Genomic DNA, 27,247 nt, shown 5'->3' with positions numbered 1-27,247 from the left:
GGATATCCTGCAAGGAGCAGAGATAGTTTCTCTTCCAGTTATCAGCCTGTGTGGACCTTATGCTATTACTAAGGGAAAAACATGTACTAGACTTAGTTTTTTGTGGGGTTTTCAGGCTATGTGTCCATGTTCAAGAAGAGTTTATTCCTGACCTTTCTCTGATATCTGTAGCTGGCATCTTCACAAAAAACTATGGATGCTGGCCATAAAAGCCTTCGACTTTACCATGTACTAGTCCTTTTCTGTTTTCTAGAATAACACGTTTGTTTTCTGAACAGTTTGGGATTAACTTGCTGAGTTAGTAGTCCACTTTTTCCCCCTAGAGATCTCACCTAGCTTTCTCTGTTCCCCATTTAATCCTGATGTTCACAATAAGTTTGATTGAATTAGATATTTAGTATGCAAAAGGACAAGTGCTTCCACTTCTGTAACATTCAGTAAACCAGGACAGCCTCCTGCTTTGGAAAAAGAAATATTAGAATTTGAAGGAATATGTCACATAATTCTGCTATTAGATGGACTAAACAAATATTGTGGCTGCATCTGCACTGTAGAAATAATTCAGTTTGATAGGACTTCAACTGCCATGACTCAATGCTGTGGAATTCTGGGAAATGTACTTTGTTGTGGCACCAGAGCTCTCTGACAAGGAAGGATAAATGTCTCACAAAACTACTGTCTGACATATTTTAAGAAAATACTGTCTTTTTTTGTATTTTTTAATTATTATTTATGTTTAAAATAACCGCTTGGTTATAATTACATTGTGAGTGGCAGTATATCACAATAAATTATATTCAGAAACATCTTTTCTTTATAAGTTCTCAAATTTTGCAGTTCACCTATATTGCCATTAATATATTCCATTATTAATTGAAAAGTAAAGGCATGAGATATAACATTCTGCTGTCTGTCTGACATGTTTTGTGAGCTGAAAGTTTCATAAATCTTCTGAAGCTCTTTAAGTAAATCTGTGCTTACCTCTCCATTTGGAAATTCCTGGACTGAACATTTTTGCTGTAGTTGAGTTCTACTCTTGCTTAGCATACCACAAATGATTTATATTGAACTAATATGTCCAGCTACAATAAAACAATCCTGGGCTTTAAATGCACAATAATGGGCATTTCTGCCTATTCCCGTGATCATATTACACTTCTATAAGAGCTGGTCCATTTGGTGAATGAGATGGTGTTGATAAAAAGTATTTCTCAATTTGATGGGCAACTGAAAGTCCAAGGAGTCAAAATATATTTCCAGGGCTGTAGGCCTATTCCTGAAACCCCATGATAAAAAGTGAAATTAACCACTTATAATACCCATCATTAGCACCACTTTGCATGTAGTGAGTAAGATGCATTGGTTACAGAGTATGCTGCTTTCATTGTAATTATGATTATAGCCAAGGCAGATAATTCTTTAAATTGGGAATGGGTTGTGTTTGACTGTACAGGATTATTAATGCTTGGAGAGAAAGAAAATGTCTGCCTGTTACCCAAAAAAATGTGTATTTCATTATTTTAATAGTTTTAGTCAGGCAGCAAATATTGACGAGCATTTCTCAGATGTTTAGAAAATAAAATACAGCAGAGATGGGAACATTTTACAAACCCAGCTATACAACAATACATCTGAACGGTACATTTTAGACCATTAAAGAAGGGCAAATGTATTTTTCATTGTAAGTAATGCAGAAGAAAAGAATACCATTAGCATTCTATTATTTATTTGTTCAGGCTGTTGTTATTTTTTAAAAGACCTTAAATATAAGCTTTTGAGGCAGCATTTCAACATCTTTCAGACTTGGCATTTAACCACTTAGACAGTATAGTAAAATAATTTTCCCCTGTAGTGATGAAGAGTGGTGCAGTCATACACAGATGGCTGAAATAATTTGAGTACATTATGGCTGCCATCCTATTATTCTCCCAAACTAGAGTCAACACATTGAATCAATGGATTTATCTATCTGTTTATTCACCCTGAATAATTGATTAAATGGGTTTACTGTAGTTGGGAATTGTCAATCAGATTCTGGCCTATGAATGGGCATTCACCACCCTATTTAGGGTGTCTTACCTTATTGTGCTCTAGAGAAATACATGTTAAGTTTTTTTGTGGGTATTTAGGGCTATGTGGCCATGTTCTAGAAGAGTTTATTCTAGATGCTTCTCCAGCATATGTGGCTGGCACTTTCAGAGAATGCTGACCTGGAAGAGAGTGGATATATATACTGTGTGATCCTGGGTAAGGAGGAGTGATACCCAGGATCACACAATAAATATATATACCCACTCTCTTCCAGTTCAGCATTCTCTGAAGATGCCAGCCACAGATGCTGGCAAAACCTCAGGAATAAACTCTTATAGAACATGGCCACATAGCCCGAAAACCCCACAAAAAACTATGGATGCCGGCCATGAAAGCCTTCAACTTCACATCTTAAGTTGTACGAAGTGATGAACCAGCATAGAATCAGAGAACCATAGAATCCTAGAGCTGAAAGAGACCCAAGGGCCATTTCATCCAACCCCACTGCCATGCAGGAAGACACACACAAAATATTCCCAACAGCTTGCTGTTTTAAAAGTTCCAAAGAAGTCAATTCCACTACACTCTGAGACAGTGTATTCTACTGCCAAACAACTCTTACCATCAGGAAGGTCTTCCTAATGTTTAGGTGGAATCTCTTTTCCTGTAATTTGAACCCATTGCAATGTGTCCTAGTTTCTAAAATGGCAGGAAATAAGTATGCTCCTTCTTTCATATGACATCCTTTCAGTTCAGGTCACCTTTTAAACTTCTCTTCTCAAGGCTAAACATACATTCAGATTCCTTCGTTGTTCCCCATAGGACATGGTTTCCAGAGCTTTCCTCATGTTGGTTGGTTGTCCTCCTCTGGACATCCCCCCCCCCCCAAAAAAAAATGTTGCAAGGGTCGATACTGTGTTTGTGCTCATTTCTGTTGCTTCTTCTGCACCTTAAAACCTGCTATGGAGCACCAGCTGATGGATCATGGACCAGCACTGGTTGATGTACCACCACTTTGAGTAGCACTGCTCTACATTGTCTTATTTTGACTCAGGTAACTCTAAATCAGTTTTGAAAAAAATCTGGTAATAATCCAGCCAGAGTTTTGAAAGGCAATTTTTTGGGACTAGAACTCCCAAGTTCCTTTAGCCAGCACACTTAGTGGCTATGCTGATTAGGAGAGTCTGGGAGAATTATAGTCCAAATAAAGAATCTTATTTGTGCTTGGACTGCAATCTCCTAACCATGAAAGAGAGATGACCCAGGGCTATGGAACAGGCCAGAGTCCTTCATGGCATTATTTTGAGGGAGTCTAAAAGGTTCTGAATGTTACTGTCTGGTTCTAAAACGGTATCTCATGTGGAAAAATTGTTTTTGGCAAGAATGTTCCTTCAGCATGTACTCGGAAAACAATGCCACCTGGGATAGTAGTGTGAATGGGGGGGGGGGGGGGGGTGGGGAGAAACAAGGGCACTTTCTAACATGTGTGGATGGCTGGTTGCCTTTCTCTATAGTACAGAATCTGAACAAATACTTTGTGACTAATTGTGTATACAAAAATATACAGTCATCCCTCCAAGTCCTCAAACTTGAAATCCATGTACTTGAAAATTTGTGGAGGGGCGACCACCATTAACCTTAATGGGGTGTGCACCCTGCATGCATGCACCCCATTCAAGCTTATGGGGCTTGAATATGCATGAGATCTGGAACTCATGGGGGAGCGTCCAGAAAAGATCTCCCACAAATTCCAAGGGGTCACTGTATTTTAATTGGCTGTATGTGAACTGTAAGAGCAGTTTGACAGTGGAAGACTGTCAGAGACTAGTGGAGTCTCCTTCATTTGAGGTTTTTAAACAGAGGCTGGATGGCCATCTATCAGGAGTGCTTTGATTGTGTCTTTCTGCATGGCAGGGGGTTGGACTGGATGTGGTCTCTTCCAACTCTATGATTCTATGAAATCAAATTTTCATCAATTCCTAATGCAATTTAGGTCAAGAGAGGCAATTAAGAGACAACAGATATATTTGCTCTGTTGCAACAATTAGGATTTTGACCCTGGAATGAAATCAAAAAGGTGCCTGGGAAGGAGCTATGGAAAGGGCAAAGGGGCATGTGTATCGCAAGGGAAGCAGAAATGATCAAATGAAAAACAGATACTATTTAGCTGATATTATGAGAGATAGGTTTCATTAAAGGAGAGGTAATAAAACAGGCAAAGATGTTCTTTTTCTTGCGGCTGTGACATATTGTGTGTTTAAAGGTCAGTTGAAAGTTGCAAGCAAGGAGGAAAAAAATCAATTTGTCACATGCTGCTCTGCATAAAAGTCGTTGCTGTCAATGATTTTGGAGGGAAAATGCACCACAGACAAGGCGCTGACAATGTGACAATAGCAGACACTCACCTTGGCCACATCCAGTTTGATGAAATGACTGCCCTCCTTGCTTCACCTTGCCATTTTTTCCCACTACCTAAAGATGTTATCAGTGAGCAGGAATTGTTCAGAGAAGAATATGTGTGCTTCACTTTTTAAAACACGCTTATAAGAATTAAATCAGAAAACCTGGTCTAGCATTCTTTGCAAAAACAGCCAGTTTTGATGTTTCGCAGAAGAGCATCCAGACCATGAAGGAAATTGTCTTTTTTTCCCTGTTGTTAGTCCAAAAGGTGTACTTTCTCTATGCATGAACTAGGAATGGAAAGAATATTAAAAAATATTTGTGTGTGGGGGGGAGGGTCAACCAACCCCCCCCCCTTTTTTTTTTTTAGTGTTGAGAAACCCTGACAAAAAGACTCATTGACTGATGTGAACAATAGCAGTTCAGGACTTACTCTGTAAAATATGTATCTGGTTGTTTTACATGCAAATATCATTTCATGTGCAGGAAATGATACTTCTGCCTGGAAATATTATTTTCTTACAACTGCATGTGCTGCAAGGAGGTCATCTGAAGGGGCGTACCAGATTCCTGTTGCAGAATGTCAAACTATAGAACAATAGCTGGACATGTCTCAGCTGATCTCACCCTTCTCCATTGATATAGAAATGACAGCGCTGGTGAGTTGTTTTGCTCAAAAGGTGGAATCGGTAGTAGTATCAGGAAACTTCACTATGGAGATGTGTCTGTAGCACCAGGACGTATCACTGGAGTCTATCACACGTGAAATTTGAACTAAAATCCAAAGCAAATCCGAAGGGAAGGGGAAACAAAGTCAATTAGTATCCAAGGCAATTCACATGATTAATTATCTCATGTGAAGAGTGGAATTGTGGTCATTCCTGAGGCAAAGCAAAGCAAGTGCAAAATAAATTATCACATCAGTACGTACCATGCGGATTCACCAATTCGAATTGGGACTCATGTGCATGCTCAGTGGGGCTCTGAACCACCGTGAACCTTTGCACTTCCGGGGTGAAGAAGGGGGCCACTTCCTGGTGCCACTTTCACATGAATGGTAGCCTCATGTGAATGATGGCTTCCCGTTTCTTCCTCCCTTCCTCTCTTCTATTTTCTCATCATTGGCAGACAAATCCAAATGGTGTCAGAGCCCCCATCCATTTCAGCCACATCTACTTCTACCCTTCTGTCATTCTCCTTTTATAATATAAATGGATGAAAATGAATAAAAATGCAGAAGACTTTTGAGCAGGCCACTATTGATAGATTCTTTAAAAAAATCAAATATGAATAAGGCCAAAGAGAATGTTCACATGCTGGTAAAAAACAAAAACAAAATTTGATCCCTCTAATGTCAGCATATGGGATCCTACATTGGTTTTGATTTTTTAAAAATTTAATTTGATTTATTTTTTAATTATTTTTAGAAAGGCATAAAATCATAAGAAGAAATGTCATTAGATTTACTTCAACTTTTTTGGCTTTTTTGTCATGAAATTCATTGGATCTTTTGCCCGAAGAGTAACTCCCAAAGTTCTTTTCAGCATTGTTTTTGGCACACCTTGGGGATGCATGGAATCTGTTACACATCAGTCTCAAAGTAAAACATCACAAGGGTTGAATTTCACTTTCTTCAACATGATAACAATGTTAGAAGGACAGGCAGAATGATAATAAAAAGAGAAACATAAAGTTATTGCTCAACAACAGCATGTTTTCCAGAGATTCAACAAAGAGTTGTTCCTCAAAGACACAACTAGGCCTCTTAATTAACTTTTCCCAACAAAACAGAAGCACCTGCTGTGAAATTTTATGTATTTCAAAATTATATTGCTCCAGTGTAAGGCTTCAGCTGCATCAGGCCATAACTGCCTATATAAGTCAGGACAGCCCAGTTCCTCAGCCTCTGTTTGGCCTTCCTCCTTCCTTCACCATGGCTGTATCTACTCTGCCAAAAAACCATCTTACCATTGGAGTGTCTGGATCCATGAGAAGTGCAAACTGTTGTCACAAGTGGCACACACTACAGGCTGATACCAACAGCACTATCCACAGTATTCCCCAGCTGGCGGTGGCAGTTAGAATTGCTGGGTAGGTAGAGGTCAGTGGCCCAACCAGCCCAGGGTGCTTCCTACTGCCCTCTTCTGCTCACCCACTGAAGCTCCTCTCCATCCCAATAGTAGCATACAGTGTGCATTCTTGGGATTCTTATGAGTTTTTATCCTGTTTCAGAGCAAACAGGGATACTTTATACTCTGTAGAACTGTCATGGAACATGGATTGGACCCATGTTTCACCTGTTTTAGCCCCTGCATCATCTAAACAGGTCCATGTGGAAATTCAATGGGAATGTTTCTTTTCCTCCATGAAGAGATAGCCTAAGTTTCACTTGGGTTTCTCTAATTGCCTTTTTGGATCATTGAAGGAATTTTTCATCATGCTTTAATTGGCCTTGGATATTTTTTTTACCTACTCCTGTTATACTTCTGTTCAGATTGATTTGTTTGGTAGGTGTTCCTTTTTGTCACAACTAACAGGGTGAGGGCACTCATGTTGGCGATATACTTCTTGAGGCAACAGCTGGAGAAGAGATACAATCCATACACCCCTCATTGTCATCTGGTTTGAGAGAAGAAATATAAGGATGACTCTCTGCCTCAAGTGGCATCAGCCTTTAAGAGTGCAAACTGGTGTGAAGGCTGGAGACATTTGGGAACCTCTGTTTCCCTATATATAAGAACAGGAGGTGACAAACCAGGTTGTTTGTCAGTCATAGTTCTCTGCTGGAACTATGAGATATTTGGCTTGACTCAGCTTGTACGCTCAGTGTGCCTACTTGTTCATTTTCTTGCAGATTTGTTCTTAATAAAATTGTGGCCTTTTATATCCACAGCATGGTTAACACATTGGAAGGTTGCAACATAATTCAAAAGGACCTAGACAGCTAGAAAATGGGGATGAAATTAATAAAATGAAATACAATAGGGCCAAATGCAAAATTCTACATTTAGGCCATGAAAACCAAATACTCAGGTATAGGATGAGAACTACATAGCTCAGCAGTACTTCAAGTGAAAAGTATCTTGGGAATATTGCTGATCAAAAGCTGGACAACAGTCAGCAGTGTTATGCTGCAGCAAATAAAGAGAATGCAATTTTAGCCTGCATTATTAGAAGCTTAATTTCCAATTTGAGGAAAGTAATAGTCACACTGTATTCTGTGCTGGTGAGATCTCATTTGGAGTACTATGAACAGTTCTGGGCACTTTATTTTAAGGATATAGACACATTGGAGTGAGTTCAATGAAGAGCAATGAGGATAAGAGAATTGGAGAAAAAAAGATATGAGGAAAGGTTGAAGGAGCTGGGCATATTCAACTTGGTGAAGAGAAAGCTGAGGGCTAACATGACTGCTGTCACAGAGAAGAGGGGGCAGGACTTTTCTTTGCTGCTTCAGAAAATAGGATCACGTCTAATGGTTTGAAGTTATGGAAGAGTGGATTCCATTTGACCATTGAAGGGAACTTGTTGACACTAAGAGCTATTTGGCGATGGAACCAACTGCCTAGAGAAATGATGGAGTCTCCTTCTCTGAATGTCTTCAAAAAGAGGTTACATAGCTAGTTGCTATGGATGAAGGTCTTGCACTGAGCAGGAAGCTGGACTTTAGGATACATGAGGGCCCTTCCAACTCTATGATCCTATGAATCTATGACATTGTTCTCCAATGTTTCCAGTGGTCAGGCAAACATAAATTCAGCCTTCTCCTCATTCTCCTCTGCTTCATATTTTCTGATGGAGAGATCTGAAAACTACGAAAGCTAGTAAAAAAGTGATCTTTTGGTTAAATTTTTTAAAAAATTAACCAAATTTAAAAAAAACAACCCTAATATGGATTAACATGAGATGAGGAAGACATCGTTGTTTTTTGTTTGTTTTTCTTCAAAATAACCATTCTTGGCCTCAGTTCACAATCCAACTTCAGGTCGAATTTTAGTGTCACTTTTGGTATAAATATCACCTATTATCTTACAGAAGGAGAACCAGCAAGGAGTAGTGGTTTGAGCATGGAACTATAACACTGGAGACCAGGATTCAATTCCCAGCTGGTCCATGAAACTCACTGGATATCTTTGGGCAAGTTACATGCTCTCAGCCTCAGGAGAGGACAATGGCAAGCCTTCTCTGAACAAATCTTGCCAAGAAGACCCCATGGCAGGTTTACCTTTGGGTTGCCATAAGTCAGAAATTATTTGAAGGCACACAGCAACAACAACTTTGTCTTACAGAAGTGAATGGGCATTACCGTTTGATGTAGAGCAGCCACATTCAGTTCAAAGTTTTGCGAGTAGTGGACTAGGTTCAGTTGCACAAAATTGTCATTCAACATAAGAGTCACACAGAAAAATGAATGTAAAGGTCTGGCTGTGGAGAATTATACTACACAACTCTAATACAGGGTCTCAGTTCTTGGAACTGGATTCTCTTTCCAGTTGATATAATATCATTTAACATTCATCTCATTGGCAGCTTTCAGCATTGCTTCTATACTCTATTTTAAAAGTCAGAAGAGAAATAAAGCATAAACAGGGGAAGGGGCACTAAAATGAATGCTCATAGGCTAAGGAAAGGGGAAGGAGAAGCCATTATCAAAAGCTGGTCTGTCATTCTGTTGGCCTTGTATGTGACTTTGGTGTTGGTCTCTTAACAAGTTGGTCTTTGGCTCACATCAGCGAGATTTATTTGATGCCCAATAATGAGATGAACTATAGTGATATCTTGCTCCTAGGAAAGGAAAGCAGGTCAGGAGCATTTACAAAGGATCATGCTAATGAGCTAAAAAGAAACGCTGTATGGAACCAATAAAAAATTAAGCTGCTTTTCAGGCTCAGCTGCCATGGAAAGGGTTTCAGTCCCTTGTCAAAAAAGGGGGGGGGGAGTTCAGAATTCAGAAAGACCCCACCCTTTCTGTAATAAGCATAATTGTGTAATTCTCCACTGAATTTCATGGAATTAAATGAGAAGCCAAACTGCTTAGTGGAAGGTTGGGGAAATAACGGCTGAGATATGAGGGATAAAGACACATGCCTCAGATTGTCTGATCTGAATAGTTTGCCCAATTCACTTCATTTTTACTTGGAAAACAAAAAAAAAAGGTGCAATTACTCTAGTCTTTCTTAGGGAAAAAATGGCAGTGGACAGTCTTTCCTCAAAATCTGCAACACTTGTGCTCCTTTAAAATACAGAGCATTGCATTTCCCACAATAATAATAATAATAATAATAATAATAATAATAATAATAATAATTATTATTATTATTATTATTATTATTATTATTAGGATCGGCATACACTGAGGGTTAGAGGAACATTTTTGGGGAGTTGCTCCAGATAGTCAACTGGAGACACCAGCATTCCCAGAAGTGTCCAGAAGTGACATTTTGGGTAAACAGACATTCCTTTTGGTAGAAGTCAAAGACATACTGTCTATACTCATGGATAAATCTAGAAATGTTAGTCAAAAATGTGACTAAAAACCTGGGTCCATGGATCAGTGACAGTACTGAGCTTTTAACTTTTCTCAAAAAAGGAACCATCCTCTTCTCTGAGTAGAGTGACAAAAATTGAGGGCTTAGTCTGTTCCAGGAACACGAGGGGGGAAAGCATCAACCCCCTCCACCATCACCTTCATGGTCCCACGTCTGACCATTTTGAATGCTTGTGCAGGAAAATGGTGGTGGCGGCAGCGCTTTGGTGCTTTCCCTCAAAGGAGTGATGAGAGGATCTAGGCTTTGAAGGACATGAATAAGACATATCTGTATGTTTCTCAGCTTTTTTGGATTAAAATCAAGCAAAGTTATTGCATTAAAGGCTATACTCACTGCTAAATGCAGCTGCAATTTTCTTTGCTTTGTCTTTTCATCCTTTTTGGCATGTATGTGTTTTCTCAGTCCTGCCTGTGCCTGTTCAGCTCCCTGACATATCACACAGCCATGGTTTACCATCATTATTTCCTCATTCATCGAGCCTTTAGGGTGAGCACAAACAGTTATGATTGTTGGAAGTTTGTAAGTTCATTGGCATTGTTTTCCTGTGTCTCGTCACTTTAGGGTAGTTTGTTTTGTTTAGGTAGTTTGTTTTGTTGACTTATGGTTCAAAATGGGGCTTAAGAGTTTGTTTTTGGTCAAAAAGAAAGTATTCCTGGTCATTTCCCTCCAGTTTCTTTCCATGATCCAGGGCAGACCAAGGGTCACCAAAGAGGTGCCCAAAATTCAACAGTGGATTATAGTTGTATTGTTGTGTTCTGCACTTCCTACCATATCCCTTTAATTTCAGTTTGTCTAAGGGAGTCCCTAACCTCAGTATAGGTGTAGAAACATCTGTTGTTTACTCCACTTTTAATAGTTTTGTCCATTTACATATTTTCCCACACTGGTCTTTTGCAGTATTTTACCAGTGATCATATGTGTAATTGTATCTGGGTTGTTTTAATGTGCCCTTTTTCATGATATACATGCCCATGTCCCTCAAGATGTTAGTCTCTTGAAACAATCAAATTTGGGATCAATGTGCAGATGGGAAGGGCATATTCTCATCAACAGATGTCTATATATTTTTAATACAGAGAAAGTGAAATATGAGGGCCAGCATGGTGTAGTGGTTTAAACATTGGACTGTGGAGGAAATGCTTTTTCCTGCACAAAAATGCCATTTTCATACAAAATTGCCACATCCCAGTTTTGCACAGAATAAGCCCTAACTATGACTAGTCTCTGAAAATTTCACAGTTCTTGAAGAGATTCTCACAAAGGGAAGGAAATTGTTAAAATTATTTGTTGCTTCCTTTCAGAATGAAATTAGTCTAAAATTACATCCCTAATAAGGGTAAAAAATATATTCTCAAACTTCTTCATTCTTCACAAGAAAAGAGTTCCTGGAATCCCTGAATGGGTTTCAATAGACAAAGCCTTTGGCATATTGGGAAGAAAAGAGAAAGACAGATGGATGATATATAAAGATTTATGAGTAAAAGAAAGAGATGGTAATGTAAGATTAAAGTCAAAAAATTCTCTGGAAGAGAATGGGAAAAGAATAACATGGTTTGAATACTTACAAATAACACAAAGATTTAAAAAAGATCAAAATAGTGAAGGCTTCGAGAAAGAAATTAATGAATTAGATAAAATATTACGTGAGGGAGATAAAGGAAAGATATCCAAACTATACAAATTATTTTTAAGGAGAGAATTAGAACAAGAGACAGTCACCACATACATGATCAAATGGGCATAAGAAATGGGACACGATATAGCTTTTGAGAACTGGGAACAATCCTGGAAAAAGTCCCACAAGTTCACTGCATCTCAAGATCTTAGAGAGAATTACATTAAAATAGTGAACAGACGGTATTACACACCGGTTAGGATAGCTAATTGTTATAACTTAAAGGAAGAGAGGTGTTGGAAATGTCAGATAGAAAAAGGTTCTTACTATCACATGTGGTGGTCATGTCAAAAAATCAAAAAATTTTGGTATAAAATCCACAAATGCATTCAAGAAATATTTAATACACAATACCCTTTATCCCCGGAACTTTATTTACTAAATATGACATCCTTTTTGGGAGAAAAACTGGAAAAATCCTCCTGGAGAGTCATCCTTTATCTAATCACGGCGGCTAGAATCTTAATAGCAAGAACTTGGAAGACAGAAAATATGCCGACAATAGAAGACTGGTTAGATAAAATAATAGAGTATAAAGACATGGACACTTTGACGGCTCTAATAAATAATGAAAAAAAGGAAAAAAGAGAAACAGAATGGCTCCCTGTAATAAAATATTGGATTGAATATAGGAAATAACACCTATGATATTCACCTCATCAGAAATGTAGGAATGTTTGATATTTTTTGTTTTAGGAATATCACTGGAATGGAAGATTTATTAATGAGATGGTTGTAGTGGAATATGTAAGTTTTGGGAAGAATGAAATAACATCTGTATTCAGTAACTCTAACAGTATAGAGTTCTGAAAGCAAATACAATGTATGTACAAAAATATATTATTAATGTAAATATGTGGAGAAAATCAATAAAAAATATTTACAAAAGAGCTCCTGATACATTGAGACATCCCCCAAAACTGTCACTTGTTACTGAAGTCTGCTCTGTTCTGTAGTGAGTGTGAAAAGACTTTCACATGTTTTCATATTTACAATGTTTTGCACAAAATAGAATGCTATTGTGAAAAATAAAATAAAATAAAAATCCTTGTGATTTCCACACACACATCCATAAAATCTCCAAATATACCTCAAAATACACAAACACAAACAAATACCTCCTCACCTTATTACTTGGGGGGACACCTCCCCCCCCCCAAAAAAAAAAGGTCCATGTGAATGAGAATTAAATAAGTAAAGGTTTGTTTGCACTTGTCCATGTGGCTGTTATGAAAGGCGTTTTCTTTGACTCATTCTTAATGGAAATAGCATTTTGGCTCTGCCTGAGACTTGCTGTAAGGAAATGTTCACTTTGACTTGAGTATTTGTATGCCTTTGAGTGTTATTGGAAATTTCCAGCAAATAAAGTACGCATAAAACAATTGTTCTATTTTAAAGTGTCAATGGATAAAATGTGTATATGAAGTCAAAGTCTTTCATGGCCGGCATCCATAGTTTTTTGTGGGTTTTTCGGGCTGTGGCCATGTTCTAGAAGTGTTTCTTCCTGATGTTTCACCAGCATCTGTGTCTGGCATCTCGATGCCAGCCACAGATGCTGGTGAAACGTCAGGAAGAAACTCTTCTAGAACATGGCCACATAGCCCGAAAAAACCACAAAGAACTAAAAATTTGTATAATTGGGAAAACAAACAATATACAGTTACACACTTTTGTCAGTAGGGAAAAATTCCTTAGATTGGGCAAATTGTATAAACGAATGTGACAATTTTGAGAAAGTGACTAAGATCTTGCATGAAACACAATGTTGTAACTATGCTTTAACTCCTCCTGAGACCCACTTTAAAAGCCAGTCAACCATCCAAAGCACAGAGATCTGTGCTCCTGGCAAGCAGAGCACTGTAGAGTGACATGACCAGCCCACAACCACCAGCAAGTGACACTGCGATGAAGAGTTGTGACAAGACCCTGCAGGGATCCGTTGCTTCTGTTCCAGGTCACGTCATCCTGTATTGTCCTGCTTGGCAGTAGCACAAACCTTCATCACTCTGGATGACCTTTTATGTTGGGTTTCAGGCTTATTTGCAGTCAGGAGAATAGTGCACAATCACATATGAGAATAGTGAGCTGTCATAATGTCCTAAGTCTAATTTGAGAGCCAGCATGGCACAATAGTGTGAGAAATTGACTCTGGAGAACAGGGTTTGCATCCTCGCATCAATCTCTTCATGAATTTCAGCCATGGAAAAACACTGGGTGAGCTTGGGAAAGTCACACTTTCTCAGACTCAGAAGAAGGAAAAGGCTGAACAAATCTTGTCTGGAAAATCCTGTTATAAGTTTGTCTTAAGATCACCATAAGTTGGAAAGGACCTGAAGGCACACAACACACACACAGAAGCCTAACTTACTTTAATTAACATGATGAGATTCAGTGTGATGTAGTGGTTTGTGTGTTTGAATACAGCTCTGGAGATCAGGGTTTGATTCCCTGCTCTGCCATGGAAACTCACTGAGCAACCTTGGGCAGCTCTCACACTCTCAGCCCCAGAAAACCCTGTGATAGGTTTACCTTAGAATCGCCATATGTCAGAATGACTTGGAGGCACACGGCAATGACAAAACTAACAGGATGCTTGCCATAGTGTTAAAATAGGTCTCCAAAATTCAAGGGAATTTGAAACCTGATCTGTCAAAAATGTACTTTGCGCAAGAAGGGGTTTGCCCCACTGATGGAGAAATGTCCTCCCAATACCGTTTGATGAATCGAGGTTTTAGAGTCATAGTTCAGTGGTAGACCATGTGTTTTGCATGCCAGAAAGTCCCAGGTTCAATTCCATATGAAACTTTGAAATTCTGCTACCAGTCAGGGTTGAGAATATTAAAAATATGGTGATTGCCAAGAATGTCATGGTCATGATTTATTTCTAGGTATTTACAGGAATGGGCAAGCTGAGCCTATGCTGATTATTTTTAAAGAAAAAGTAGAAGAATTACAGCTCTGTAGCTGATTAATAGAAAATGCGACTTAATAAACCCTCCTACATCCAATCCAGTATCCCAGTCCCTAATAGAAATTCATGTTCTGCAGGGAACTGCAGCATCTAAAGAGAAAGCTTTCCTTGGCAGCATCTTGCCACTTGTAATGTTGGAATATAATCGCCTTATGATTGCTGCAGCACATTCTTTGATTGCTTAATAATACTTTTCCTGTATTGGACAGAGTAAAGGAATAAAGAGGATAAATAAAGATCTTCCTGGGTTGATTGTTTCCCATCTAATGGGAAATGAAGATGAAGTAGAGCAAATAAAGAGGCAACCCCTCATTTTCAGTTTTTTCAGAGCTTCAGCTAAGCACAGACCTGGAAGGATCTGTCATGAATGTGAAGGAACTTTATCTCTGAAAGGCTATGGCGAGCCATTTGGCATCTGAAGATGGAAAATGTGTTTATTTTACTTTTTTATTCAGGTTACATTGCAGAGAGTGAGGCTGCATCTGCAATGTAAAATAAATGCAGTTTGACACTGCTTTAACTACCATGGTTCACTGCTTGGAATCTTGCAATTTGTAGTTTTATGAGATATTTAGCCTTCTGTGACAGAGAGCTCTGGTGCCACAGCAAACTAAAAATCCCAGGATTTCATAGCACGGAACCATGGTAGTTAAAGGGGTGTCAAGCTGCATTAATTCTGCAATGTGGCAGCAACCTTTGTGAGGTTTGTTTTGGTTCATGAACCACCCCTCATGTTTGCCACTATGTGATCCACTCTGTTTCATGCCATCTTCCAACAACAGTGGATGAGTCTCACCTTCACACACTGTCTGGTTTTTGTTGTGTTTTGCACAAAACAGCCACTTGCAGATTTGTGTAGATTAAATCTCAATTGCAAAGATTCTTGCAATGGCATCACTAGGGTTGGTGTCACCCCAGTGAAGTAACTCATGCTGCCACTGTCATGGCCAGCCAAGATCAGCTCTTGGAGGATGAGGAGGAGGATGAGCCTCCTCCAGAGCAAGAGCTAATTGAGGCTACACAAGGTGGTAATCCTGCTCTGCCAGGTCCCAGCTGTGCTCTCCCAGCCCCAGAAGAGGAGGCCCAACCAGGTCCTAGTGCTAGTGAGAGGTCTCCTGTGGTGCAACAGCCTAGTGGTGACTCTGGGGAGGAAGCTTGCCTGGATGTGCCTACTTACAAACAGAGAAGGGCTGAGAGTGCTTGCAGGAGGATTGCAGAGAGGCAATTAGCCAACCAGCCTCAGGTGGGATGGGGGAGATTTTCCCTTACTTAAGCTATAGAGAGGACTCCATTCAGTGCCAGAGTTTATTGCATGATCCCTTGGTGTGATCTGCTGCCACTGGCTCCTTGTATCTTGACTTCTTGTTTCTTTGACCTCGGACTGGACTCTTGTTATTTTCTGGCTGCTTTGACCTTGGACTGCTTTGACTACTCTGACTCCCGGTATCCTGACTTTGGCTTGGCTTTCAGACTGCTCTGACTTCTCGTATCCTGACTTTGGCTTGGCTTCTCAGACTGCTCTCACGCTTATTCCTTGCAAGGTCTGTGTCCTGCTTCCACTTGCTGGCCTAAGCCATTCTTATTGGCGTGTGTCTATGTGTGCTGGCTGCAGTTCAGGACAGCCACCCAGCAACCTTTTGTATGGAGGGTCTGCAGAGTGAGAGGAAAAGGGAGGTGACTTACCTTTTGGATTTACCAGCACTCCCAATAATAATAATAATAATAATAATAATAATAATAATAATATGTTTTATTTGTATTTTCCTGCTTCTCCCGATGGATTGAAGCAGGATTACTATCAAGGTATATAATACAACAATACAGATACAAATGCAGTAACAATTATTAAAAACAAAGCATAAAAACAATCATCTGTCTAAAAACATGCAATATGCAATCCTAATTAGCATATTGAGGTAGGCTCCTGTTTGGGAATGATACTCTATTATAGAGAGTCAGCGGGGTAAGCTAATTGGAAGAGGTGAGTTTTCTGCGCCTTCTTGAAGGCATCCAGGGTAGATATAAGTCGGATCTCTTCTGGAAGATTGTTCCAGTGTGTAGGGACCATGGCCATAAATGCTCTTTGGTGAGTAGTTGTTAGTCTCACCTTGGGATGCTTGAGTAGATACTTCCCAGTTGTTCTGAGAGTACGGGGCGGATTGTGTAGGGAGAGCCGTTCCCTCAAGTAACTCGGGCCCAAGCCATGTAGAGCTTTAAAGGTAATAACCAACACTTTGTATTGGGCCCGGAAGCGAATTGGCAGCCAGTGAAGAGATTTTAATGCAGGTGTTATGTGGTCTGACCTTGAGGTTCCAGCGACCAATCTGGCTGCAGCATTTTGAACTACCTGAAGCTTCCGAACTTGGTACAAAGGTAGCCCCATGTAGAGCACATTACAGCAATCTAAACGAGAGGTTACCGGTGCATGTACTACTGTTTCAAGGTCCTTTCTGTCCAAACAGGGACGCAGTTGGCGTATCAGCCGAAGCTGGTACCAAGCACTCCTGGCCATCGCATCCACTTCAGATGATAACTGTAGAGATGAGTCCATGAGTACTCCCAAACAGCTAACTTTGTCCTTTAGGGGAAGTGTGACCCCGTCCAGGACTGGATGGCAAATTTCCCTGTCTGGACTTGGAATTCTCTGGATTCAGCTTGAGTTTGTTTTCCCTCATCCAGCCCATTACTGACCCCACACAGGCATCCAGAGGAGAGGTGCCTTCCTTAGTCACTGTGTCAGTCAGTCATGGAGAGATAGATCTGGGTGTCATCAGTGTACTGATAACACCTTGCTCCATGTTTCCGGATGATCTCTCCCAGCGGCTTCATGTAAATGTTAAACAGCATGGGGGGCAGAATGGCGCCCTGAGGGATGCCAGATGTCAACTCTCTTTTCCGAGAGCAACAGTCCCCCAGCCTCACCATCTGGAACCTTTCCGAGAGGTAGGACCGGAGCCACTGGAGCTCAGTGCCCCCAATACCCAACTCTTTCAGGCATTCCAGAAGGATACCATGGTCAATGGTATCAAAGGCCACTGAGATGTCCAAGAGCACCAACACGGTCACATTTCCCCTGTCGATGCCCAGACGGAGACCATCGACTAAGGCGACCATGGCAGTCTCAACTCCGTATCCCGCTCTGAAGCCAGTTTGGAATGGGTCCAGATAATCTGTTTCATCCAAGACAACTTGGAGTTGAAAGGCGACTGTCCTCTCGATCACCTTGCCCAAGAATGGTAGTAAGGAGATTGGTCTATAGTTACTCCTCAGCAGGGGATCTAGGGAGGGTTTCTTCAAGAGTGGTTTCACTATTGCCTGTTTTAAGGAAGATGGAAATATACCCTCCCGAAGGGATGCATTAATTATAAGGTGTAGTGAAGTTTTTATTGCATCTTCTCCCTGGACAGTCAACCAAGATGTTAACCAACCATTAGACCCAGAAGGCTGCTTTGCTACCACCTGGCAGCCTTTCCAGGTCTGGTGGAGCTGCTGGGCAAGTTGGAAAGGAAGGTGACTCACTTTCCTGTCTGGCCAGCAGACCTGACAGACCTGGAAGGCAGCACCCTTCCTATCAGTGGCCACAGTCTGTGGAAAGCCAAGGTACCCTGGCTGGTGGAGATGGGCAGCTATGAAGGTCTTGGGATAGACAGAAGACTGGGTGTTCACCTTGCTCTGATCTGTCATTCAGTATATCTACACTCACCACACACACCCTAGTGACACCCCTGTATTCTTGTGATTCCATGATTCATCTGATCAGGCTTTCTTGACACTAGAAATTAATGTAGTTTTTTATGTTTTTCTTTTTATCATTGCCTGAATATGTTTGAATAATCTTTGCATCCCTGGTGGCTCCTTCATCAGCCATGGATGGTTAAAAAAAATCAAGGGAAGAAAAGTAATGGTTTTAGAGTAAACGGTGAATGATAGCCATGATAAAGAGGATAGAGTGGGCTTGGAGGAAAAACCTATCCAAGTTAATGTTAAAGTGCCTTGTGTACAATGAAAAAAAAAAGATTCTGGAAACTGAAGGACAGATTTTGGCACATGAGAGGGCCTCACTATTCATGAGAGAGCTGCACTCTACAATGCATCCAACAGGAGAGAAGCATATACTGTAATCATATGTCACTTGTGAGTACATTATTATCTAACCTAGACAAAAAAGCCAATCTGAGTCTTTGTCTTTGGAGGAAATATGAGAATTGAACATGAACAATGCTCAAATTCCTGCCTATGTTTCATAACTGAGGAACTGGCAGAAAACCTTCAGTATATTTCTAAGGCAAAATTATCCCATTTTTTCATAAGAAAAAAAAATAGAAATCTTAGAAGAAAAGACCGAATTTCCCCAATGTTTTATCTTATGATTGTGTCACCTGCTAAAAAGCCATGTTTTCTTTTGGATAACAGTTGATTAGAACAAACCATTATGGATATTTGGAGCAAAAAGTCTCTGCAGTACCGCAAACACTTGCTAAGGTTCTAAGATCATTTAAATCTTGTTCAAACCTATATAATAATCCTTTCACACTAGCAGCAACATTATCTGTCTGAGACAATTAAAAAAAGAGTTCTGAAATGTCATTGTTAACTTCCTTTATATTTAATGAAGGCTTTGCTCAGTCTGGTTATAATTGCAGTTGGATTATTCAGGAGTTAGTGAGATTCATGGCTGTAATTCAGAAAAGAAGCTGTTTCTTTTCTGATTAATAAAGGGTGCAGTGCTGTACTTGCTCTCTGACAGTTGAAGGGTCTTACGATATGGTTGATGCTTCATCATTTTAGAGCACATAACAGTGGTGGCTGGTGATTTTCATGTCCATCAACTGGCAAGTTCATTCTGGGTTTTAGGTAGACTCTAGCAGAACTTTTCAAGGTTCCTTTTCTGCAAAATAGGATCCATACCTTGGGAAGCTCCTTTAAATCTCTTACTAAAATACAAAGCAGATTCACTGTCATGGAAGCCAATGACAAGGGATGAGTGAGAATTTTGTTTTAACCAATTTTTCAAAAATTAGAACTTAATAACATTTGCAACTTTATTTTACCCTTGTTATCAGCCAGCTGCTGATCCAAAAATTTGATAGCCCATGGATCGCCACACTTATATTAGTAAATGGCAGCACATTGCTGCAGATGTACTCACATGTCACCATCACTGGGGCATAACATGTATATTTTTGGGGGATGGGAAAGGTCCACTGTACCAGGGTAGAACAAATGAGATTTTTCCTTTAATGTGGAAGTAGGGGGACTAAAAGGGACACACAAAATGGACATCAGAGCCCAGAGTTTGAGCACTTAGCTATTAAAATTTTGGACTCAAATTCCCAGGCATTCAGACTAATATAATGCTGTATGAATTCCCCCCCTCTCTCTTTACATTCTTCCTCAGTTACATGTGTAGCTTGAGGAGGGGGTGGTTGCTTGCTGTTTCAGGGTGATGCTCCCCAAACATTTGAAAGTATGTTTTCTTTTGTCCAAAATGTTTTTATAGGAGCTCTGGTGGCGTAGTGGTTAAATGCCTGTAATACAGCCACTCACTCAAAACCATATGGTTGCGAGTTCAAGACCAGCAAAGGGGCTCAAGCTTGACTCAGGCTTGCATCCTTCTGAGGTCATTAAAATGAGTACCCAGATTGTTGGGGGCAAATTAGCTTACACTTGTAAACTGCTTAGACACTGCTTAGGCTGTATGGAGCAGTATATAAATGAAGCTTGTTTGTTTTGTTTGTTATGTGAAAAAATAGAGGGATGCATGGTCTTTACGAGGTCAAAATGGGCATCCTAAGAGCTTCATTGGATGCCCCCAGCAGCATAATAATTCCTACCGACAAAATACATAAAACAAATGTATAGCTTGCATGGTTATCTCTAACGAATAGATGAAATTAAATTGAGGAAGCAAGCAAGGAAGCAAACAAGTTAATTCTTGATGATGCTTATACTATCTTCTGTCAGCCACACACTCTTTTGGGGAGACACATGGAAGAAGTCATTAAATAAGAACTGGATATTAAAAAAGGTTTTTTTTTATTAAAGCATATGTTAGTTTTGATTGGTATCATATCTGCCTGAGATGTGGATGGGTTTCTGTTCATTTAAAGATACTCATTTGTATGTAAATTACACACACAGATATGTCTCAGTTTTACTCTTTCATTTGTATGTAAGAGTACCGAGTAGCTATCAGCATCCAGCTATCAATGGATGTGTTCAAAAGGTCAAGGGCATTAGTAGCAAGCTGAATATACCCAGTAATTTCACAGGAACAATGTCAACAATATTCTTTCAAATACATCTGTTTGGTGGTAAGACCTCATTACAAAAACATGCTGCGTTGAGAGGAATGCATAATGGGAATGCATAGCAAGGAATTTGTGGCTGAGATTGCTTGTCAGATCTTAAATCCACTCAAGCTAGTGTCCAAACAAATGATAACCAGCAACAGGGCATAATAAACATACTGATAGTTGGGTGGTTCTGCCACTTACTATTGAATAACAATCATCACAAGAAATTTAAGCCTTTCCTATCATCACCGCTCTCCATGCTTTGAGACTCTGTCACTGAGCCTATGCAGGAAATCTGTGTCCTTTCTGAGCATGGCACTGGAGTCCCTGCTGTTCTAGTTTAGGTTCAGATCAAGCAAATAAAGCCTCACCCTCACTCCATTTCTATTTTTTTCAATGGAGTAATGCAGTTAATCCAGCCCAACCTTAACAATGGGGTAGTCTCATTCAGTTTTCTGGATCTTCCTCCCAAGGAAGTGTATATAGGACTGGAGCCAAATAAAATAAAATAAATTCACTCCCTTATGTAAAATGATTGGAAGGTGTTGCAGATCTCTTGAACATGTTTCAACTTTTTTATTTATTTAAAAAAATCCTTCAAGGAGAGAGAAAGGGAGAGATTGAAGAGGCAGACAAGCTAGTTCAGGGCAGGGGCAGTCAAGGAAATTTAAGAGATCTTCTGCTTACTTGTTCAGTCTCTCTATTGCACTTCATTCCACTCCTTGGCCATTTACAGCCTTATTCAGGCCTTCCATCTCTAGCTCTTTGTGCTCTTCTTCTGAGGAGGCAGACTTACAAAGCTTTCTTTGCTTGCTTTACCTTTTTTCAGATACTACAAATCAGTGCTGAGGCATGTGGTCGTCTTCTTGAGACCATACCCTGCAACTGCATAAATACTGATTGTAGTAAGATAAGTCTTGTTGGGAAAGGAGGGTAATGCATGATCACAAAACTAAGGGCCGGTACATACTAGCGGTAAAACGCTGCCCCTCTTTACTGCGCAGCATTGCTGGAGCAAGTGCTTCCTGCCCATGTATACTGCGCCAAAATTAAACATGTTATTTCTAAGCTCTGGACTTGCTCCATTGATTTAAACAGCCCTACTCTAAGTATGACTCCATTTAGAGATAACTCATAATATATATATATATATAAAGCTACAACATGAGTGTAAAATAAAAACAAAATGGCCTCCCAATAAGATAACAACAGAGAAATCAGTAGTGAGCAAGAGCTAAAAAGAGTAAACGATTGTGTCCTGGCCTAAGACAGAGGTATAGTTACTGGAGGAGGATGTTGGGGACATTGCCCTGCTCACATAAAAAATCTGCCCCCCACGAAATTTTCCTTCAGTCCCAAAAATTGTTGCACTGAAGTAACTTAAAATTTCAGTTGAGTATCTAGAAATACAGTCTAAACACAAAATGTATTTCTGTTTCATATACACCTTATAAGCATAGCTTATAGGTAATTTTATGAAAAATATTTTTGATAATTTTGTGTATGAAACAAAGTTTGTGTACACTGAACCATCTGAAAGCAAAGGTGTCACTATCTCAGCCACCTGTGTAGGCAGTTTTGGATTGGGAGTATTTCAGATTTCCAGACAAGGGATACTCAGCCGGTATGAAGTTGTGATATGAGATAGCAATATTGGCATACAGGATAACTAAGTTCTCTAACTGACTGAAGCTTTCCAGCTATATTCTGTAGACAGTTATGTATTGTGTCTTATGTTCTTGCTTTTGCAATACCGAACAGGGAGAAAACTCAAGAGGTTGACTGATCCCTTAGTGGCCCATTGTCCTCAGCTGAGAGGCAGTTTCACAAATTGTTCAAGCCTTTTGAAGCAAAGTGTGACAGAAGACTAGACTGAAACCTGAGATAATTTTTCAGCACTAGAACACAAAATGCTTTAACTGCACTAACAAATGGACTGACAATTATTTTCAAAGGATCTGATAGTCATCTCTCTCATTTATAAGCCTCAGTGCTGGCATAAACACTATCCTGCTAGACCCATGATCCATCTACAAAGCCAGTATTGTAATGTCACTTCGGTGGGTTATTAACTGCCCTGCCCTGTAGTGTTGCCTCCAAATTACTGTATGCAATTGCAGAAGGAGACACTTTTATTTCTATAACATAAATATATGAACAGGGCTAATAAAAACAGATGAATTGCAGGGCTGTGCAAATTGGACTGCTCTAATGGATTTCTTCACTGAACACTATGAAACAGCAACCCATGCAATTACATTTACTACTTGGGAGATAGTTGTGTTTAATCGTACCAAACTATCAATTGCTCCTTAAGTTGTGTTTTTCTGCTACTCCTTTTCCTTGACCATGGGAAATGGTTTTGCTGACACTTAGCTTTTCTCCCTCCCTTGTCTTCGGATATAAAGATATTTAAGCTCTTAAACTGGGGGTGGGAGGAGTACACCAAATCCTCACCAGTTTTGTTGGGGATATGAACATGGTCAAAACCTTTCCAGAAATGACATTAATGCTAATCTCTCCCACTAACATATCCATTTGCTAGAGTTTGCTCTCCATATTTTCTGTTTTAATCCTGGTTGGGGGCATCCAAGAGTGATTACATGTACAGTGGTACCTCGGGTTACGAAATTAATTCGTTCCGCGGCTAATTTCGTAACCCGAAAAACCTTCGTAACCTGAATTGCCATAGGCGCTAATGGAAAAAAAGCCGCGGCTCTGCCGCGGCTCCATTGAAAATAGCGCCGAGGTTTTTTCGTAACCCGAAAAAACCTTCGTAAGCCGAAACAATAAATCCCTATGGGATTTTTTCGTATCCCGAAAAATTCGTAAGCTGGGTAATTCGTATCCCGGGGTACCACTGTACTGAGTTTGATGGCACCTGCTGTGGGCGGGGCTGGCGTAGCAGGTTGCATGACGGAAAGGATGGCTGTAAACCTTCCCACGTGGAAAACAAACTTTCCTTCACTCCAAGTATTGCAGCAACAATAACGCCTTTATTGGCAACAGATAACGCAACAAAATAAACTGGAAAAGTAAACTAGTGCCTCAAAGTCCTCTTTTTAGCAGGTGGTAGTAGGTGAGCTCTCACTGGTCTCTTCGCCTGAGTCAGGGGTAAGCTCTCCGCTGCGCTTCCCCCCTGAATGTTTCTCCAGGGCCTCCCTGTCTGCTTTCTCCCAGTCCTGTGGTCTTGGGCCGTGTTCCCAACTCCCTCCTTTTAGGTCCCACCATTCACCTTCCAAACTCCGGGTTTCCCGTCGACGCCAGTCGCCCTCGCCCGGGAGCCCGAAGTCGTCCTCCACCCAAGGGTTTAACAATCTCACAGCCTCGTGAGGTCCGGGCCTTCTAGGGCTTGCTCAGCCCACAAGCGACACAGGCCTTCCCACCCTTTGTGGGCTATGAGTCACCTTTCCTTCCCTTAACTCGACCGCCTCACCGCGTCCTCCTCTTTCACGCCTTCTCCCTCTCCCCGCGCAAGTTCTCTCTTCCTCCTTTATATTCTCCTGACATCCCGCCCTCTCTTCCTCTAGCCCCTCCCTTGGGGTTCCTTCTCTCATTTCCTCCACCTGGTCCTCCTCAGCCCTCCCAACTCTCCCATTCTCTACTCCACCTTACTACACCTGCATGCAGTGTAGGAAGAAATATGCTACTTGGACATTTCCAAACCAATCCATTAATCAAAACACAGTTATCCTGAGAAATTCATACTCATTTAAACATTATGATAGGCTTCTTCAAGTTAAGAATGTTTAGAGAAATGGGCATATTTGGAAAATGTTTACCTACAATGTACATAAGAGTGAAAACAGTGTTCAAAAACAAATTATATTAACGAAAATCCAAGCCTCTATATAACTGTGAATAATTAGCAATAACCCATGCACTTGGAAACATCAATACAAAAATGTTCAAACCCCTTTTTTAAAAAAAGCCTCAAATTCTGAATAAACTGAATAAAAGATTACAAATATTAACAAAAGATCCCTTTGCATACTGATTTTCCAGATTTTCATAGATATGTCTTTGAAATGTTAGCACTGTTTGAGATACACTAGATTGAGAGAAACTAACATTTACAGATTTGCCTATCACTTTCTCTCTTTCTTCGGTCTAATATGCACAGCAAGAATAATGCAGTTTTACACTGCTGTAACTGCCATGGCTCTATCCTATGGAATTTTGGAAATGGTAGTTTTTGTGACACCAGAGAGCTCTGACAGAGAAGGCCAAATGTATCAAAAAACTACAAATCTAGAATTCCCTGGAAGAAGATTAACCATCCATTATGAAGCCAAGCCCTCCCTCCAGTCCATCTGCCTTGATCCAGGCCTCGGAGGTAGAGAGGAACTGCTGGACCTCATCCCCTTTCCCTCCACCACTCCCTTCTCCTTCTGTGTCATGTCTTTTTAGATTGTAAGCCCGAGGGCAGGGAACCATCTAATTAAAAAGATTGTATGTACAGCGCTGTGTAAATGTACAGCACTTCCTAAATAAAGGTTAATAATAATAATAAACTATAGCACTGAGCCATGGCAGTTAGAATGGCATTAAACTGCATTATTTCTGCAGTGTAAATTAGATCTCTTGTCTTATTTAAAACTGTTCAGCCAAGTCACTTTATTGCATTTCTATTTGGCCACGGCTCCAGTTTTGAAGATGCTCATGCCTGCTGCTGAACCCAAACATATTTTAACCAGAGTAAAATAGAACTTGATGGAATAGGAAGATGCTATCTCTTGCCTCAATAACCCAGGGTTAGCTTCACTAGATCCTTCCTCAGGCCATACTAATTAAGGTCAATGTGTTGTTTATTTGTTGTTATTGTTTGATCTGAGATACTGTTGTCCCCTCAAACCCATTGAAGCTGGTCCTACACAGATGGCTTAATTTGCAAAATGGTATAAACTGTATTTTAAAAAAGGAAGGAAGGAATTTAGAAGGAAGGAAGTTCTCATACCACTGCAAATCCTTCTCATGTTCCCAAAATGACACTTGAAATGGCCATCATCAGTTAGTCATCAGTTAGTCAATATGGAGGAAATAGATCAACTTTTTCAACCCAGTCATACCCCTAGAAGTGTGCTACCTCTATACTCAAGTTTTATATCACTAGTAGTCATTTGAGCATTGGACCATGATTCTAAAGATGAAGTATGTGGAGAGATCTTGTATCACCTTTGAGACTAACTGAAACAAAGAAGTTGGCAGCATGAGCTTTCATAGGCTTCAGTCTACTTCCTCAGATGCTTTTGGTGGAGTGGAAGCTGGGGACAGACATATACAGTGCACCTTTTCCTTATGAGGGGGATCTGTTCTAGACTCCCCCATGGAAGGCAAATACCTCGTATGCTTGAGCCCTATTGAAAACAATGGGACTTGTGCATGAGGCGCAAAGTGATGTGTGCACCATGGGCATGAATGCCATAGCCTATACAGTTGCACAGCTTACTACACCTGTAGCATGTTTTGATTATTATAGTCAGTATGGTATAATATTTTGATTTTTGAATTTGGACTCTGGAGACCAGGGTTTGAATATATGCTTAGCCATGGAAACCCACTTGATGACCTTGGACAAGTCAAACTTTCTCAGCCACAGAAGAAGGCAAACGCAAACCCCTCTGAACAAATCTTGCTAAGAAACATGATAGCTTTGCCTTTAAGTCGCCATAATTTGGAAAGGACTTGAAGATACACATGAAAACAAGCAACTGAGGTGGACCTGGGGACAATTTTGTATCCTCGAGACTAGGGCAACAATTATTAACTTTTTTTTCCCTTGGAGAAAGCAACATTGAGTCGTCCTGCCATGAAGAAGACTGAAAACTTCTGAAGCTGATTTATAATCAAGGACTCATTCTGCACAAAACTGTCATGTGATTGTATAGAAAAGAGCACTTCTGTGCAGGAAATTGTTTTTCTGAACAGAAAATAATATTTCTTTTACACAAATATTGTTTCTGTACATAAATTTTGTTTCCTATGCAGAAAATTCTGTTCAAACGCAGAAAAAGTCCTCAACTGGGAAGCTTCTTATTGGGCTGGATTCTTCCAATCAGGATTTCTTATAATCGATATTGATTCATGTAATCAATACTGGAAAACTTGGTTGTGTGTGTGGGTGTCTGACAACTTTACAAATATTTTTTTTCCATTCTTACCAAGGCCCTCCAGGGTCTTCATAGACTGAAAAATATATATGTAAAAACACAAATATAGGAGCAAGCCAAAGCTGGAAGTTACCAGGAGTCCATTGCTGCTGTTGAAAAGATGGCTACGTTTTGGTGCTAAATAATGTACTAGCCCCACATACTTGCAACTTGCA

This window comes from Sceloporus undulatus, chromosome 4 (genome assembly GCF_019175285.1).
Source record: "Sceloporus undulatus isolate JIND9_A2432 ecotype Alabama chromosome 4, SceUnd_v1.1, whole genome shotgun sequence".
NCBI classification, from domain to species: Eukaryota; Metazoa; Chordata; class Lepidosauria; order Squamata; family Phrynosomatidae; genus Sceloporus; species Sceloporus undulatus.
Note: the sequence above shows the minus strand (reverse complement) of the source record.